This window comes from Rhinolophus sinicus, chromosome 8 (assembly GCF_057876585.1).
Source record: "Rhinolophus sinicus isolate RSI-liver-muscle chromosome 8, RSI-T2T, whole genome shotgun sequence".
Classification (NCBI taxonomy): Eukaryota; Metazoa; Chordata; class Mammalia; order Chiroptera; family Rhinolophidae; genus Rhinolophus; species Rhinolophus sinicus.
Window position 1 is genome coordinate 10,722,520 of NC_142508.1, and position 20,310 is coordinate 10,742,829.

The following is a 20,310-nucleotide window of genomic DNA, read 5'->3' on the forward strand; positions in this document are numbered from 1 at the left end:
TCCATGGCTGTAGTTTTAGTTTTAGAGAGTATCGTGTGAATTGAATCATACAGGGTGTCGTCTTTTGAGATTGGCTTCTTTCACTCAGCATAATGGCATTGAGATTCATCCAGGCTGTTGTTTGTATCAATAGCTCACTCGTGTTTATTGTTGTGTAGTATTCCGTTACATATATGTACCACAGTTTGTTTCTTTATTTGAAGGACATTGGGTTTGTTTCCAGTTTTTGGTGCTGGTGAACAGAGCTGCTGTGAACACTTGTGTACAGGTATTTGGATGAGCATGAGTTTTCATTTTTCCAGGAATGGGATGCGGTCAGGTCATGTGGTAAGTGTGTTTAACTTTGTAGGAACCTGCCAAACTGCTTTTCAGAATGGTGGTGACATTTTGCATTCCCTCTAGCAATACATGTGAATTGCAGTTGTTCCCCAGACTCAACAGCACTTGCTTTTTTTTTTTTTTTTTTTTTGGTAATTCTGGTAGGTTTGTCATGGTACCTCATGACTATTTTACTTTGCACTTTCCCTTTGGATAATGATGTTGAACACTTTTTCATGTACTTATTTGACCTCTGTATCTCTTCCTGGTGAGGCACCTGTTCTAGTCTTTTGCCTAATTTTCAAATGAGTTGTTTGTCTTCTTAGCGCTGAGTTTTGTGATTGCTTGGTAAATTTTTGATACATGTTCATTGTTGGATATATGATTTGCAAATATTTTTTTCTCAGTCTTGTTTTTTCACTTCCTTAATTGTGTCTTTTATAAAGCAGCTTTCCCTAACTTTAGGTTAGATTTTCTATATAGGAAAGGGTAGGTAAATTTCCTTACAGCAAGATTGGTAGTAAAACAAACCCCCGGGCGGCTGGTTAGATCAGTTGGTTCAAGTCTGGTGCTCTTGGTAACAGGGTTACTGGTTCGATCCCCGCGTGGGCCACTGTGGGCTGCATCCTCCACCGCTGGATTGGAGCAACTGCTGGACTTGGAGCTGATAGGTCCTGGAAAAACGCACTTAAATAAATAAAAGTTTAAAGTTTAAAAAATGTTAAAAACAAAACAAAACCCAAATCCCCCAAAAAAGGGTATCATGTTCTCTGAAAATTAATCTGGTTTCAGAGATTTGAGCAAACTGTCTATTTATGTAATCATTCACTTCAGCAGAGGGTTTTGAGTCAACTGCTCTTTTGGGGGATTGTCTACTTCTAGGGGATTTCCCAGAACTCTCAGCTTGAGGTCTACCATTGACATGGAAGTCTGATGATCTAGAGAAAATGTTAATTGCCTTTTTATTGAAAATATGAATCACTATCTTAGGGTTTTCCTACTGTGTTAATTATTAATGGTACCTGACAAGGTCCTAGTCCTTGAAGTTGAGGCAGATCTTTTGCCTCTCTTCTAGAAGACTTTATTTACCTCCAGATTTCAAGTCATTCAAGAGATAGCTGACATGGTTAATTTGGAAAGGCCACCTATACGTGTATATTGGTAAGATTACTAGTATTTAGTCAGATCAGCATGCACCCCCACCCCTTATGTTTGGTAAGCAGAAGAATTTGCACAATCATTCCAAATTAATAAAAATTTGGAGAATGTCAAGTAAACCTGATTATTTTTACTTATTTTTAAAATAAGTCTTAGTGGTACCTCGTGGTCTTTCCAGTAATTCAATGATAGTTCAGTCATCAAAATCCTTTAACTAAACTGAAAGAATTTCCCAAGTTGGGACCTTTGAAGGGACTCATGAAACCCCGCAGAGTTTAGTCAGGTAATGCTTTGATTTGGGGGTAAAGAATAGAGCACAGCAAGGCAATACAGGCAAGCATGACAGGTTGCAGAGATGCCCTCCCAGGCTCAGGGGCCATATTCACACACAGAACACGCCATGTCTCCTGGTTGAACCACCAAGATCTGTGTGAGGTATCTTAGCTTAGGCTAGAACTCAAAACCGAAGTTCCCAGCACAGATTTTTATGACTCTTCAGCCATATAATCAAATCCAGCTAACTTAACTGGTTTGGCGAATGGCACACCATCTGTAAAGAAACTTATTTTGGGGGTAGAGAGGGTTGCCAGGGGAGTTTCACCCTTTAACCAACGAGTCATGAAACTGCTCTTTTCTTGGCCAAGAGTCAATCGTGTCATCCAGGAGACCCAGAGATAAAGGTAGAGTTATTCTGTTTCACCTGTAAGTCAACCCTATTTTCCATACTGTTTTATGTTTCTGAATTTGGGGTCTAAATTTGGGAAAGGCAAAATCAGGAGTCTTTAGAAGAGAAAAATTACAAACATAAGATGTATATCTCCAGAGACAAGCACTAATTATAGGAAATGTTTTATTTTGTCCAGGCAGTATTTTAAAAGCGTATCACAACGAGAAACAATAACAGGTAGAAACTTTTAACTCTTTTAAGCAATAAGAAACTTTTTGTTGAAATTATTTAAGTGTATGCTAGAAGTAATGAGGGCTAATGGAATATTGTGACAAAAAAAAAGAACTTCTGTGGCACAAAATAACTGACTAAATTTACAGAAAGAGAACTCAAATTGTAATTTTCTCTTTTGATTCACTATTCATGTAATAATCTGTAATAAAGGATTTATCAATACTCCTTTATATGTAAGTATTAAGACATACAGAGATACATAAACATATAAATAGGTGATAAACATAAAGATTTTAATTTTAGTCTTAATATAGAATTAATTTATAAGTATATTAAATAAAATGTTTATCATATTGAATTTGTAATCTTACTCATCTACAACAATTTCTTTGATAAATAAACAAATCAGATTTATTACCTATTTAGCCAAAGTAACCAATTCTTTCAAAGTAAACAATTCAAAATTTTCTTGGACGCAAGAGAAACTGAAGGACAAGAAACCAATAAGTGGTCTACTTTTCTTTTTTAAGTGAACACACATTTTATATCATTTATCTCAAAAATAAACATATTACATAACATTCCAAAGGCATTTACACATATTCTTAATACTTTAGAAAGAATGAAGTAACAATATTTCATTTGTAGGCAGCAAGTTGTCAACTGGGAAAATGTAAAACATTTCTCTTCCTGGAAACCATGTACTGTGCATAATTTTTAGAAACTGTCCCTATCTGTGAGACTATCTCTTATAGTCCTTTCTTTGTTTATCAATTCTTATTTTTATGACTTTTACATCATGGAAAAAAAATACAGTGTGCCCTATCACCCATGTATCACCAGTTAGAAGTATTCTATTCTTCTTTACCCATGCTGAAAGATTAGATGTATGCCCTGCCAGACACGAGTCCCCATAGTTCTGAAGTATTCAGAAACACATGTTATTAGTGGTTATGCCAGGCCCATGGATTTCTCGTGACTCAGGGAAAGGAATTATACCTTAGAGGGAAGATGTGCTACATCTGAATCACCAAGAAGAAGAATCAGCTCAATCCCAATACTGCCCAAGACTATTCTGTTTGTCTGCTCGTCATTTTGTTGCAAACCCCACAAAACCTGTAAAGATTGCCTCTACATCAAGACTTAAGAAGCAATAATAGAAACACTCATCAGTGTTACGGCGACAGATCAGTTTTGGTGGGGGCATCTATTGTTTTGTCTGCCTAGCTGTCCTGCCATCTTCTGGAGGCAATCCTACCTCCATCTTTTTGAAAATTGCTCCTTTACTTAGTGTAGTCCTGTTGTTGTGTTAGAGGCTGCTAATCATAGTATCTTCCCCACTTCTTGGCCAGTGTCAGTTAGTCCAGAAGGTAGGCACATAAAGTAGGTTGGTCCAATCAGAGTCCCTCTTGGATTTAGAAAGCTGAAGTTGATTTCTAAATTCACGAGGAATCAAGCATTGCTGATAATTGTGGTTCCTGCCACAAGGAGGATGAGCTGAGAGAATGTCACTGCCAAGCAAAGAAAAGGATAAGCAAGTGATGGAAAATGTCCTGACAATGTTTGTGCTCCGTGAATCAGTCATTCCCAAGGTCTAGCCCGCCTCACTGTTACATGAATCAGAAGGCTTTGTGTAAGAGGACTTATAAGGAGAGGGATATAAAATACAGAAAGATGGGAAACGTATTTGGTCAGAACAAATCAGGAACGTTTTTAGTAGACAACAGAAAAGTGGACAATGTTTGGAAGATTCAGAATATATTTTTGCATTATGTATGCTGTAACCCATTATGTATGATTTACCCATATTCCATAACTGAGACATGATTTTTCCCATATCAGACAGGAAAAAACCTGCCTGATTGGAGAGACTCATGGGAAGCAGGCACTCTCATGTTTTGAGAGTGGAATGCAAGGTGGTACACCTCTATGGAGGGAAATTTGGCAATATTTAGTAAAATCACATATGCATTGGTCTAGCAGGAATCTATCCATAGATACATTGTTAAAAAGATAAAGTTATGTGTGCACAAAATATTCACTGCATAAATTATTCATATTTGCAAAACACTAGGAAGAATCTCAAAAACAACAACAGCAACAACAACAAAAAACTCTTGACAAGGACTATTTTTCTGGGCCCATTGCTGAGTCTTCCATAGAGCAGTTCACAGTTTTGTTAAGTCAGCTGTTTCTGGTTGATGGTTGCACCATGACTTGTGTGGACATGAGCCTATCATTATTATTTCTTTGCCAATAAATGTGATCTTTGGTCACATTTGTTAGACATTGTTCTGTGGCAAATAATTACAATAGATGAAGCATTATGTAAACCTGCATATTCTGGCAGATGTGCTGTGAGCAAGAAAGACAAATTTGTGTCAAAGTGTCCATTTCAATGAGGACAAACAATGTCCCCTCTTTGATAAAAGGGGTCCAGTGTAATCGATCTGTCCTCAATGAAATCAACACAGTCTTTAGGGAATAGAGCAATATCTGCTGTTGTCTTGTGGGGTACAAATGAAGTAACAGGTTCTTCTCACATAACTAGCTACATAACTAGCTAGACACTGCCCATGAATTAGTGTTGACCTTTAGACTATTTCTCCTGCACACAAAATGGACAACTACCGGGGGTGCCAAAAAAATGTATACTAGTGGACACTTTGGTCAACGTTGCTCAAGCAGTAGTTCGCCATAATCAGAAGTGTTTGGACGCTGATGGTAACCACTTTGAGCACCTCTTGTAATTGCAGAAGTCAAACATGACTTGTGTTCATCTTTTGTTATTGGTATATATTGAGTATCACAATTTTAATATAGTTTTCCTTTCTTATAATGTGTATACGTATTTTTGGCATCCTCTCTCTCTATATATACGTATATCTCTCTCTCTATACATATATATATACCACCCAGTGGTCTGCCTTGTGGGAGGATTTACCTTCACCTATACCTTTGGGCTACTCTGGAGTAAGGCCGCAGTGCAGCAGTCATCTACTTCTGTCTGATGCTGACCATTGTACATGCCATATAACTGTAAACTAGGTCTTTGGCTTTCTTTTTTTATTAACTGGTCATGTGGAACTTCCCATGAAGATGTACGTGTAAGGAAATCATAGAATGTTAGGACTGGTAACAATGGTGACCATTACCCACCCTTGGCTTGAAAAGATAAAGAGAAAGAGTGGTTCCTGAAACCAACAGAGTGATGGTCTTTCAAATTTTGTTTCTTTTAAAAATGGTGTTTGATTACTTGTAGTTTTCCCTGTGAACCAACTACTGATAAAAACATGTCCATGAAAAGCCTTGTACATTAATGTTCAAAACAGATTTAGTCATAAGAGTACCAAACTGGAAACAACACAAAAGTCCAGGAATGGGTGAATGGATACACTATTCATACAAGGAAATGCTACTAGCAACAAAAAAGAGCCAATTACATATGCATGCAACAACACAGATGAATCTCAAAACCATTATGCTTAGTGAAAAAGACAGACACAAAAGAGTACGTAAATTATAATTCCATTTACATGAAACTCGAGGAAAGACAAATCTCATCTATAGTGATAGAAAGCTGGTCAGTGATTACCTGAGATCTAGGATGGAAGGTTGGATTTCCTGGGAAGGGACACAACGGAATCTTTTGAGATGATGGAAATGTGTCCTATATCTAATTGTGGTGGTGGTATATGGGTATATAATTTGTCAAATATTATCTAACTATACTCTTAAAAGGGGTGCATTTTATTGCATGTAAATTATACCCCAATAAAGTTGATTTTAAATGTATTACTTGTACTTTTAACTTCTTCTCAGAGGTTAACTTTACCCCATTTATCACTCTCTTGATTTCTATAACATTGTTATCATGTATTTTAATTTTATACACATTTTAAAGCACCTACATTATTATTTTTTCAGTCCATGGTAATTTAGATTTACCCAAATGGTTGATTTGGAGGAGCTAATTTCCTTCCTTCCTTCCTTCCTTCCTTCCTTCCTTCCTTCCTTCCTTCCTGCCTTCCTGCCTTCCTGCCTTCCTGCCTTCCTGCCTTCCTGCCTTCCTGCCTTCCTGCCTTCTTTCCTTCCTTCCTTTCTTCCTTCCTTCCTTCCTTCTTTGCTTCCTTCTTTCCTTCCTGCCTTCCTTTCCTTCCTTCTTTCCACCTTTCTCTCCCTTTCCTGGCTTTAGCTTTAATGATTGTTTCAGTTTGTTTCTTTCTCCTTCCAGTGGTTGCTGACCTCTATGTCCTATCTACTAAAAGGCTGGGCATTTACTCTTCTTTTGGCTTTCTATGATGTTTATCAAGTAAACATGACATTGATCTGAGACAAATCTAAACCTATTCCAGAACTCTAGGGCCAAAGGTCAGGGAGCTGAATAAATGCACTTTTGAAGACTTTTTCCATAAACACTGCTGAATATCGCAATATTGTAGAAGAAGGAAATGCATTAATGCATAATACTCATTATAATATGATTATTCATTCATTGCTGTATCTGTCTCTCCTAGTCAGTGAGTTCTTGGAGGTGAGATACATGGTCTGGAAATTTTTCTATCCTCAATGACTAGCAGTTTCTATAATAGAGGCTGAAAAAAGGGTTTGTTGAAATTCAGTTTACATGGATGGTCTAGCATCTGAATAACGACGCCAAGAACTTCAGAGTTGAAATAAACTTTGCAAAGATACTACAGTATTAATAGAGTAGCACAGTGTTAATGTCCTAGTTGTATCAGTTGTTGAAGAGACTGTTTTTTCCCACATGGAATGGTTTGGCCCCCTTGCTGAAAGTCAGGTGACCATAGACACATGAATTTATTTTGGGACTCTCAATTCCATTCCATTGATCTTCATGTCTGTCGTTACACTGATACTAAACCGTCTTGATTACTTTGCTTCATAAACGTTTTTTATATCTGGAAGTGTGAGTCTTCCTAATTTGTTCTTCTTTTTCAGGATTGTTCTGGCTATTCAGTGTCCCTTGCAATTCCGTATACATGTCGTGTCCAGTTGTTTCAGTCTCATTTATTGAAAAGACACTCCTTTCACCAATGAATTGGTTTTGCTCCTTCGTCAAAGATCAGTTGAATATGTTCATCTAGGTGTATTTCTGGGCCCACTATTTTCTTCTGTTGATCTATGTGTCTGTTCTTTCACCAGTACCACAGTCTCTTGATTACTCATATATTTTTTTTAGGGCTCAGTATTAAAGATTTAATTTAATTGCATGTAGATAACAGAATTAGCTAAGCTCTTTAATACCTACAAATCAGACATAATTGCATTTTCATGTATCTTGCAAAACTGCAATAAAGAACTGGAAATTAAAAACTTAAACTATGATGATAAACTCTGCCTGTGCAGTTATTACTCGGTAGTAATAAATGGAACAAAATTTCAGAGGTGATATTTACTACTGAGCCCCAGTTATAATGATTTGGAAAATGGGGTAAATATCTACAAATTAAACAGGTGCAGAATGCTTGTCAGAAAGAGTGAAATTATATAAGGTGAACCCAGGACAGGATGGAGACCTTCTTATCTAATAACTAGTTCTAGTTTTTAAGTAACTGTAAGAACATTTGCTTTTATGTTTATCATATTATTGCAACATTAATTTACAAAAACTAAAATAGATAACAGTTGTAGTTAAATAAAAACATCATACCTCAGTATAACATACTTATTTTTTTAAAGAAAAACTCCTATTACTTTGGGTTATTCTCTCATTTAATCTTTGTTTTAGTAGTTGAATGGAAGTATGTTTTCAATTAAAATAAAATTCTGGACCAAAAATAGCTGAAATGGAATACCAAAATATATGAACCATCGGTGCTTCTGTAAAATGATTTGTCTTTAATGTTGACTGCAGGCTTTACAATAATTTACAATTATTTCTTTTTCTTCGTGAATGTAGCTTCTATGGCAGCTAGAAAATAAACATTGCCTTTGCAAATAGCAAAATTAAACTAAACCCTCACAACAGTTGCCAATGCACAATTCACCTTAATATTAAAAATACCATGCAAATTTAACAATACTGGGTACTTTTATTATATAGACCTTAATTATGAACAAAAATGACTTCCATTCTCATGGTACTTTTATAAGAGGATTTAATAAAATAAATATATTGGGAAGATTTCTGTGGAAAAAGAATGAGATAACAGCTGCAGCTTTGAAAGGACTAAATTAATGGTCTGGTGGCAACTGCTGTCTTCTTTCCTCATTACCATATTCTAAAACAAGAAACATGATATTGTGCATTCATAAAGTCTGTCATTTGGCGATTTCAGAGCCCTTCCTATTCTCGTAGCTCCAGCCATAGGAAGCAGCACTATTAACCCCATTTACATGTTTTCCTTCTCATATAACGGCGTCCTTCACTGTCAGTAGCTTCATAAAGGTCCTTTTTATTCTCATGTTGCATGTACATAACCCATATAAGCCACGTAAAGCTGAAGGGTCATCAACCCGAAAGCCATTACGGGTTTGTTGGTTTCATAAAAAGCTCTGGAGTCACAGCTGGATATAAGGTGGTCTTGCAGACCCCTCTGAGCCCTGGGTTTCCGAAGTCTTTCTCTTTGGGTGGTTCCTTCTTAAAGGCTGGGGCTCAGGTGCTGAAGACATCTTGACTAATGATGATTTATTACCCGCCACTGGGTCGCCTCGTCTCCGTGTTTGCAATGCTCGGCCCAGTCTCCACCTGCAGGAGAGGCCACTGGTCTCTCACTCATATATTTTTAATACATAGCCGTTTCTTCATTTGTGGCTTATGTAGTGGTGGAACCAAAGGATTTTTATTCTTGTGACATATTTTGTAAGCATGGGCTTTATGAAAAAACTCAGGAAAGAATCAATTATCAGAATAAGTCTAGACTAACTCTGCCTCCAATTTTTAGAATGCGCAGTTAGTTTACAAGGTCAGACAAAATATTTAGACTTAATATGAATTAACTGCAATGTGAATTGGTAAAATTTTGTAATATGCAGGTTAAGTGGCTACAATTTTTTCAATTAACGTATTTCATTTTTAGAGCAGTTTTGTTTATAGAAAAATGAGCAGAAAATAAAAAGAATTCCCCTGTACCCTCCTTCAACCTCTCCCCACAGTATTCCCAGTACATTTGCTACAATTGATGAGCCAATGAAGATATATTATTATTAATTAAAGTCCGTACTTCACATTAGGTTTCACTCTTTGGGTTGTATATTTCATGCGTTTTGACAAATGCATGATGACATGTATCCACTATTACAATATTATACAGATTAGTTTCACTGCCCTACAAACCCCTGTACTCCAACTATTCATCCCTCCCTCTCTCTTTCCTTGTGAACTCCTGGTATTAACTGATCTTTCACTGATCTTTTTGCCTTTGATATAGTTTTGCCATTTCCAAGATTTCACATAGTTGGATTCATACCGAATGTAGCTTTGAAATAGATTTCTTTCACTTAGCAATATGCATCTCTTTGTGGCTTGATGGCTTATTTCTTTTTATCATTGAATAATATTCCATTTTATGGAGATACCAGTTTGTTTATCCATTCACTTACTGAAGGACATCTTGGTTGCGTCTAAGTTTTGGTAATTGCTAATCAAGCTATTAAAAGTATTCATGTACAGACTTTTATGTGGCTGTAAGTTTCCAGCTCATTTGGTTAAATTCCAGGGAGAATGATTGCTGGAGTTTATGGTTAGACTATATTTAATTTTATAAAAACCTGCTAAGCTGTCTTCCAAAATGGCTGTATCTTTTTCTGTCCCCACCAGCAATGAACACGAGTTCCTGTGGCTCCACAGTCTTGCTAGCATTTGCTGTTGTCAGTGTTACGCATTTTAGCCATTCTGACATGTGTAATGGTATCTCATTGTTTTAACTTGAAATTCCTTAATGACATATGATGTTGAGCATTTTCTTGTATGCTTACTTGCCCTTCTGTATACCTTCTTTGGTGAGGTGTCTGTTCAATATTTTGCCCTTTTTAAAATCGGCTTGTTTGTTTTCTTACTGTTGAGTTTAAGAGTTCTTCATATATTTTGGGTACCAGTTCTTGACCATATATGTGTTTTGCAAATATTTTCTCCCAGTCTGTGTGTTGTCTTTTCTTTCTCTTTACAGTCTCTGTCTTCCAGCAAAAGATTTAAATTTGAATGAAGTCTCACTTATCAATTTTTTTCTTTCATGGATGATACTTTTGGTGTTCTATAAAAAGACTCATTGCCAAACCCAAGGTCACCTAGATTTTCTCCTGTGCTATGATCTAGAAATTTTATAGTTTTACAATTTTACATTTAGGTCTATGATTAATTTTGAGTTAATTTTTGTGAAAGGTGTAGGGTTTGTGTTTGGATTTTCTTTGTCTTTTCTTTTTTGCCTGTAGCTCTCTAGTTGTTCCAGCATCATTTATTGAAAAAACTTTTTTTTCTCTATTGAATTGACTTTGCTCTTTTGTCAAAGATCAGTTGGTTATAGTTTTGTGGGGCTATTTATGGGCTTCACATTCTCCATTGATCTATTTGTCTATTCTTTTTACCAATACCAAACTGTCATTATTGTAGCTTTATAGTAAGTCTTAATGTCAGGTAGTGTAGGTCCTCTGACTTTGTTCTTCTCCTTCAATATAGTGTTGGTTATTCTGGCTTTTGTCTTTCCATATAAAAGTTAGAATCAGTTGTTTGTTATCCACAAAATAACTTGCTGGGATTTTCAATGGGATTGTATTGAATCTATAGATCAAGCTGGGAAGAATTAACATTTTGACAACATGAAGTCTATGTATGTAGACTATCTCTTCATTTTGTTAGATCTTCTTTGATTTCATTCATCAGTTTTATAGTTTTCCTCATATAGATTTTGTCCATGTTTTGTTAGTTATTTATATACTTAAGTATGAACTGATACTTAGGTATTTCATTTTTTGCATGCTAATGTAAATGTTGTGTTTTTAAAATCAAATTGCAGTTGTTCATTGCCGCTATATAAGAAAGCAATTAACTTCACATTCTATCCTGCAACCTTTACATAATTACTCATTAATCCCAAACTTTTTGTTGGTTCTTTGGGATTTTCTACATAGATAGTCATGTAATTTGTGAACAAAGAAAGTTTTATTTCTTCCTTCACAATTTTTATATCTTTTATTTCTTTTTCTTGTTTTATTACATTGTCTAGGATTTCCAGTAAGATGTTGAACATTAATGGTGAGAAGGAACATCTTTGCCTTGTTCCTAATCTAAGCAGGAAAGCATCTGGTTTCTCATGATTAGGTATTTGTTAGCTGTAGGTTTTTGTAGATGTTCTTTATCAAGTTAGGAATTTCCTCTATTTCTAGTTTGCTGAGGGATTTATTTATTTATTAATTATTTATTTATTTTTACCATGAATGGATGTTTTATTTTGTTGAATCCTTTTTCTGCATCTGTTGATATGCTTTTTCTTCTTTAGTCTGTTTATGTCATGGATTACAATTAATTGATTTTTGAACGTTGAACAGGCCTTGCATAGACTGCAATAAATCCCATTTGGTCATGGTGTATAATTATTTTTATACATTGTTAGATTTAATTTGTTATATTTTATTGAGGAGTTTTGTATATATGTTGATGACAGATATCGGTCTGTAGCTTTCCTTTCTTGTAATTTTTTTGGTTTTGGTATTAGGGTAATGCTGACCTCATAGAATATGTTAAGAAGTATTCACTCTGCTTCTATTTTCTGTAAGAGATTGTAGAGAATTCGTACAATTTCTTCCTTAAATGTTTGGTAGAATTCACCATTGAAATCATCTGGCCCTAGTGCTACCTGTCTTGGAAGATTGTTAATTCTCGATTCAATTTCTTTAATAGATACAAGCCTGTTCAGATGATCTATTTTTCCTTATGTAAATTTTGGTAGATTATCTCTTTCATGGAATTGGTCCATTTCATCTAGGTTTTCTAATTTGTGGGCATAGATTATTTATGATATTCTTTTATTATCCTTTTAATACACATGGCATCAGTAGTGATGGCCCCTTTTTCATTTCAGATGTCGGTAATTTGTATCTTCTCTTTCTCTTTTTTAAATTAAAGCTTATCGGGGTGACAATGATTAGTAAAGTTACATAGTTTCAGGTGTACAATTCTGTAATACATTCTTCTCTCTTTTTTTCTGAGTTAATCTGGTTAGATCTTTTATTGACCTTTTTTAAATAACCAGTATTTTGTTTCATTTATTTTCTCTATTGATTTCCTATTTAACATTTCATTGATTTCTGTTCTAATTTTTATTATTTTATTGAGCTTATTTTGTATGTAACTTGCCTTTTATTCTCTTTAGTTTCCTAAATTGGAAGAAGCTTAGATGATTGATTTGAGATCTTCCTTCTTTCCTAACATATGTATTCAATGCTATAAATTTCCCCGGAAGCACTGCTTTTGCTGCATCCCACACTTCTAAGTAACCTATGGCAAAAGTTTAGTTTGGATATTAGAAAGAAAGTTTACAATGGATGTTAGAATATATTTGAACTAAACAATGAATACAGACCATTTCAAAATATATAGACTGCAGTTAAAGCAATACTAAGAGGGGAATGTATAACATTAATACATGTATTAAAAAAAGAAAGATTTCAAAATAATGATGCTAGCTTCTACTCAAAGAGGGTTTTTCAGTACTAGTGCAGTCAGATGTCTGTATGAAAAAAAGTCAATCTTGATCTCTACCTCACATCATACAGAAAATTAATTTTAAGATGGATGATAGACCTAAGTATGAAAGTTAGAATTACAAAGCTTCTGGAAGAAATAGGATATTTCACTACCTAGCGGTAAGCAAAGATTTCTGAGGATACAAAAAGCATTAACCTTAAATGAAAAATTGACTAATTGGCCTTAATTGAAATTTAAAACTTTCACTCATCACAAGTCACCATTAAGCAAGCCACGTACTGGGAGAAAAATAGTCATATTACATGTTACAATACATGTATTTATTCGACAAGACTTACATGTAGAATATGAAGGACTCCTATAGATCAGTAATGAGAAAGATAAACACCCCAATGAAAGATGGACAAAAGACTTGAAGAGGTATTTCATAAAGAAATATATAGAAATGGTCAATAAATGTGTGAAAAGGTGTGCGACATCGTTAATTATTGGGAAATAACAAATTAAAACCACCAGTGCACACCCCCCAGAATTAATACAATTAGAAAGACTGTCCATAGCAGGTGTTGTTGAAGAAGTGGAGCAAGTAAAACTCTTACATTGCTGAGAAGAGTATAAAATGGTAAACCACTTTGGAAAACTGGAAGTTTCTAATAAAGCTGAACATGCACAGTAGTTTCACAGTAATATATGTGTGTATGCGCACATATTTCCACAAAACAGCACATGCAAAAATGTTTATAGAAGCTTAATTCACGGTAACCCTCAGTAGGGAACAACCCCAAATTCCATCTATGGGTAAATGGATAAACAAACAGTGGTATAAGATACAATAGAATATTGTGCCACAGTGAAAAAGAACAAGGTACAGATATAGTTGATCCTCATTATTCATGGATTCTGTATTTGAGATTTTTTTCCTATTTGCTAAAATTTATTTGTAAGGCCAAAATCAATACAGTATTTTCATGGTCATTCACAGACCTTATGCAGAGTGGTGAAAAATTTGAGTCCCCGGTGTGTACGTGTCCTGTGAGGTTGAAAGAGGCCATGCTCTGCATTCTTGTTTAAGCTCTCATATTATAAACATGTATTTTTGTGCTATATGTAGCTATGTTTTTTCACATTTTCGTGCTTTTTGTGGCTAATGTCACTATTTAAAATGCTAATTGTAGTGCTGAAGGGCTGCTGTCTAGTGTCCCTAAGAACAAGAAAGCTGGGATGTGTGCCTTACAGAAAAAATAGGTGTGTTGGATAAGCTCCTTTCAGGCATGAGCTGTAGTGTTGTTGGCGGTGAGTTCAATGCTAGTGAATCAACAATATTTATTAAATAACACACATAAAACAAAGTAATTGTTTCAATTTTGATTGTGTGTGTGTACTGATCAGTTGATATATGTTTTATATATATTGATATGTTTGTTTGTTTGTATGTATTGATCGGTTGATGAAATTGTTGAAACTAGAGACTCACAGGAACATAACCCTGTACAGGGAACCTCCGTATAACACGGCACTCTTATCTCACGGTTTCGCTCTAACACGGCTCGAGAATTGGGGAAAACCCTCGTACAACACAGCATCCTACAACGCAGTTTCATTCTAACACGGTTTGAGAATGAGAGAAATCCCTGAACAACACGGATGTAATCAAAGCTTTTAAGAGCACAAGATATCTCATTTGAAATTTTTCATTCGAGCGTGGATGTTGTATCAGATTTGACTGTAGAATTTCCTAAATGAAGAGCCTTCCGCTGAAAGAAGCACAAAGTCTAAGAGAGAACTTCACAAGCTGAACATGCACCCTATAACGAAATTTATAAAGATCTCTCAGCTAAAACCAAGCAATCTAAAATAACAGTTGTTGTTTTTTTTTTTTTGCAAAAAGTCAAACGGAATAGAAGTCAAGATAATGTTGAAGAAAGTTCAGAGAATGAAGATATCTTGTCAAAAAGAAAACGCCCTTGGTTAAGGGTGCTTAGTAGTGATGACATGGAAAACATGTAATGCATATTAATATGTTATACTTCTGGTGAAAATTGCTTTAATAAAGATATTTCTCTTAATTATAAAAATATAATAGTATGTTTTTCTAATTTTTGGAACCTAACCCCCTTTTTTGTACTAGTTCTTTGTTTCGTATAACACGGATTCGCAAAACACGGCATTTTTAGGAACCTAACAACCGTGTTATACGGAGTTACCTGTATTTCTCCTAAGAGCAGTGGTTTATTATTCACTAATTCAGTGTTTGTGGAGTCTTTATGGACTACAACTACTGTGAATAACGAGAAATGACTGTACGTGCAACAACATGGATGAATTTCACAGACACTGTGAACTAGAAACAAAGTGTGTGTACTGTGGGTTCCATTTATACCATTGGCACAGGCAAATCTAACGGAAGTTGCAAAAGTGATAATAGGGGAGTATTGATTAAAGAATAGTACAAGGGCACTCTTTGGGTTGATGGAGATTTTCTTTGTCTTGAACTGGGAGGTGGAAACGAAGATAGCATAGAATTGGTTCTATTTAATGACTGCTCAGGCCTTCCAGCCTATCACTTTGGGTGGGCTAGCTGCAATGCTCTCCTACAGCCACATGGTGGCAGTGTTGTAGAAATGAACAAAATGCTGGCTGAAACTTAAGTTCCGGTTCTTTGTAGTTCAGCTACTGTATTTAGTTTCAAGCTGTGTCTTCCATCCTCCTTTAAGCAATCTCTGGCCTCCACCAGCTTCTCTTGCGACACAGTGGGAACAGTATCCTAAGGCGAGGGCCCTATACTGGTCTGAGGTAAATTGTGGCATGGCAAGTACATCCTTGAGGCTTCTATTCCTTCTGTAGCCCTTCAGGCCATTTCAGTTCCCTACTCTTTTCTGTGTTCCACTCCTATTCCACCCCCGCCCCCTCCCTGGGCACTTGGTGCTCTTAGGCTGTCAAATTCAACGACCTGAGCCTAATCGTCCATTACTGGGAGAAGGTCGCCTATAGGGAAATTCAAAGGAGAAAAACATATTGTCCCATGTCATATAATTGATGTTTCTAGAAGTAAAATCTGGAAATAGAGCCAATGCTTATCATTTGGGGAATAAACAGTGCTTTACCCTGTTGAAAACAAGACAACAGGCCCAAAATGGAGTTCCTTATACTCAGCCTCACACCACCAAGTCCATCTGAGACTTATAGTTTTGGCTCTCCCAGAAATTTCATCTTAAACCAATCAGGAATTGGTGACCAGCAGTAGTTAGGTCATCTGTCTAATAGGCCCCTTTTATCCCCTAAAGGAAAGTAATCTTGCATAAGCAACCCACTGTTTTGGCTGGTATAACTTCCTTATTCCTGCTCCCTTCTGTCTATAAAAGCCTTTCATTTTGTACAGATCCTAAGAGCTCCTTTCTGTCTGCTAGATTGCATGCTGCCCGATGTGAATAGATTTTTGCTCTAATAAACTCTTAAAATTTTAAATATACCTCAGTTTATCTTTTAACAATCTCTTTTCAGTCAGTCATTAATGAGAATGCATTAGATCTACATGAGAGGAGTTGGGGGATTTTCAAGATCCATTGTTATGTGAGCAAAGCATTTTTTTCCCCTCTCAGCAACGAAGGCAAAAAGTTTGCTACTGAGCTCTTTCTCTAATTCATAGGTAAGCTGGACTGAATGTCTTGGAAAGATTTCAGTGGAGGAAGGAGAACCAAGATGATCATATCTTTCTATCACCAACCTTAATTTCTTTGGTTGCTGTTTTATTTGTCTACTGGCTAAGACTTGAGGTCAAAGTTAATCTCCAGCTCCAGAAAAGCCTGAGAAAGACCAGGCTAGACTACATCTGCCTTTCTGTCACTGGGTTCCACATCTTCATACTTGAACTGAACATGGTCTTTTCCTCCCCTAACCATCAGTCTAAGGAAAAAGTGAGTGGCAAGGTTTTACTTCTTTCTTTCTTTTCTTTTTTTTTTTTTTAAATTTTATTGGGGAAGGGGAACAGGACTTTATTGGGGAACAGTGTGTACTTCCAGGACTTTTTTCCAAGTCAAGTTGTTGTCCTTTGAATTTTAGTTGTGGAGGGTGCCGTTCAGCTTCAAGTTGTTGTCCTTTCAGTCTGAGTTGTGGAGGGCGCAGCTCAGCTCCAGGTCCAGTTGCCGTTTCTAGTTGCAGGGGGCACAGCCCACCATCCCTTGCGGGAGTCGAGGACTTGAACTGGCAACCTTGTGGTTGAGAGCCCACTGACCCATGTGGGAATCCAACTGGCAGCTTTCGGAGTTAGGAGCATGGAGCTCCAACCGCCTGAGCCACTGGGCCGGCCCCGGTTTTACTTCTTTCTTTAAGAGAGTTTTATACCTGAAAAATGTGGACATGGTCTGTCTGGAATTCACCAGGTACCTAACAAATTCGTGTAGATAAACTGAAGAAATTATAGGACATAAAAAGAGAAAATAATATTGGTTCAATAGTCAAATTAAAAGCATGCAGTTATGGGGCCATGCATCTGGGAAGGTAGATTCTATTTTTATGGTGTGAGAATGTATCAAGTGCTCAATTCTGGATATAATTTGTCTCAGTGATCAGGATGAAGGTATAGAAAGCATCGAGCAAATTTGTAAATAGATTGGTACATGGAAAGATAGCAAATAATATCATAAAACTGTTAGGACTAATAAATGAATTCAGTAAAATTACAGAATACAAAATCAATATACAAAAGTTTGTTGTGTTTCTATACACTAATTACAAACAATCAGAAAGAGAAATTAAGAAAACAGCTTCATTTACAATTGCATCAAAGAGAATAAATACCTAGGAATAAATTTAACCAAGAAGATGAAAGTCTGTACTGTGAAAACTAGAAGATATTGATAAAAGAAATAGGAGAAGACACAAATAAATGTAAAAATATTGCATGCTCATGGATTGGAAGAATTAATATTGTTAAAATGTCCCTACTACTTAATGTAATCTACATATTCAACACAATCCCTATCAAAATTCCAATGGCATGTTTCACAGAAATAGAACAAATAATCACAAAATTTGTATGGAAACACAACAGACCCCAAATACCCAATGAAATCATGAGAAAGAAGAACAAAGCTGGAGGCATCACACTTCATTGTTTTCAAACAATATTACAAAGCTATAGTAATCAAAACAGTATGTTGTTGTCATAAAAACAGACACATAGATCATGTAACAGAATAGAGTCCAGAAATAGATCTACACACATGTGGTTAATTAATTTAGTACAAAGCAGCCAAAAATATACAATGGAGAAAGGACAGTCTCTTAAATAAATGGAGTTGGGAAAACTGGACAGCCACATGAAAAATAATGAAACTGGACCACTATCTTATATCAGACACAAAAATCAATTCTAAATGGATTAAAGACTTGAACACAAGATCTGAAACCATAAAACTTCTAGAAGAAAACATAGGTGGTAAACTCCTTGGCATTGTTCTTGTTCATGGTTTTTTGTATTTGACACCACAAGCAAAGGCAAGAAAAGCAAAAATAAACAAGTGAGACTACATCAAACTAAAAAGCTTTTGCACAGCAAAGGAAATCATCAATGAAATGAAAAGGCAATAGGAGAAAATATTTGCAAATATTATATCTGATAAGGGGTTAGTATCTAAAATGTGTATATAACAAAATCATGCAACTCAATAGCAAAGCAACAAAAAATCTAATTACCGTGTTTCCCTGAAAATAAGACCTAGCTGGACCATCAGCTATAATGCATCTTTTGGAGCAAACATTAATATAAGACCTGTCTTATTTTAGTATACTATAAGATCAGGTATAATATAATACCAGTCTTATATAGTATAATATAATATAGTATAATATAAGACCGGGTCTTATATTAATTTTTGCTCCAAAAGACACATTAGAGCTAATGGTCCGGCTAGGTCTTATTTTCGGGGAAACATGGTAAAAAAATGGCCAGAGGATCCAAATAGACATTTTTCCAGTGAAGACACACAGATGGCCAACATGTACATGAAAAGGTGCTCAATGTTACTAATCTTCAGGAAAATGCAAATCAAAAACCACAATGAACTATCACCTCACACCTGTTAGAATGACTATTATAAAAAAGACAGGAAATAACAAGTGTTGGCTAGGATGTGGAGAAAAGGGAACCCTTGTGAACTGTTGGTGGAAATGTAAATTGGTGCAGCCACTATGGACAACAGTATGGAGGGTCCTCAAAAAATTAAAACAGAACTACCATATGACCCAGCAGTTCCACTTCTGGATATTTATCTGAAGGAAATGAAAGTACTATTATAACTTGAAAAGATCTCTGCACCCCCTTGTCACTGAAGGACAATTTATAATAGCCAAGACATGGAAGCAACGTAGTGCCCACTGATGGAGGACTGGATATAGAAAATGTGGCACATATGCACAATGCGGTGTTATTCATTCATAAAAATGAAGGAAATCTTTCCATTTGTAACAACATGGATGGACCTTGAGGGCATTATGCTAAGTGAAACAAATCAGACATGAAAAGACAAATCCTGTATGATTTCGCTCATATGTAGGGTATAAAAACAAAAACAAAAACAAACTGGATTCATAGATAGATACACAAAAGAGATTGATGGTTGCCACAGGCAGGAAGTGAGAGGTGGGCCAAATGGGTGCAGGGGGTCAAAAGGTAGAAACTTACAGTTATAAGATAATAAGTCCTGTGGGTGTAATGTACATCATGGTGTATATAACTAGACATTGTGGTGATCATTTCACAATATATGCAAATATCAAATCATTATGTTATGTACCTGAAACTAATATATGTCAATTATATCTCAAAAAAGAAAAAAAAAAAAGGACAGGGGAGCAAGTGCTGCTGCTTTTTAAAGGACACCAGAGAAGCTGGAAAAAGTCAATTAAATTGCTAACTCCTAAAAATGAGAGGAAAGGAACAAACTCTAGAATCAAAATGTAGAACAGGAAGTGGGCTAGTGAGAAGTCTTATATACATTGAATGGGAGAAGAATGCCCAAAACAAAGGAGGCTGAAAAACACCTCACCATTGGGGATTGTGAGCACAGATACATTTAATTACACGTTTAGGGCACCAATTATTATATTCATTATTATTTTATGAAGGAAAAACTTAGTGGTTTAAAACGACACACGTTTATTACCGTTAGTTTCTGTGGGTCAGGAATCTGGGTGAGGTTTAGCTGAGTCCTCTGGCTCAGGGTCTGTCACAGGCTACAGTGATCTCAAAGAGGATCTGCTTATATGT

At 35.8% G+C, this 20,310-nt stretch overlaps 1 protein-coding gene and 1 pseudogene across 1 annotated transcript in view; one reads left to right on the forward strand and one right to left on the reverse strand.

Moving 5' to 3' along the window:
- Positions 1–20,310, forward strand: part of CREB3L2 (cAMP responsive element binding protein 3 like 2) — a 205,512-nt gene that overhangs the window by 78,528 nt on the left and 106,674 nt on the right. The window lies entirely within an intron of this gene.
- Positions 8,632–9,013, reverse strand: LOC148757372 (small integral membrane protein 8 pseudogene; annotated as a pseudogene).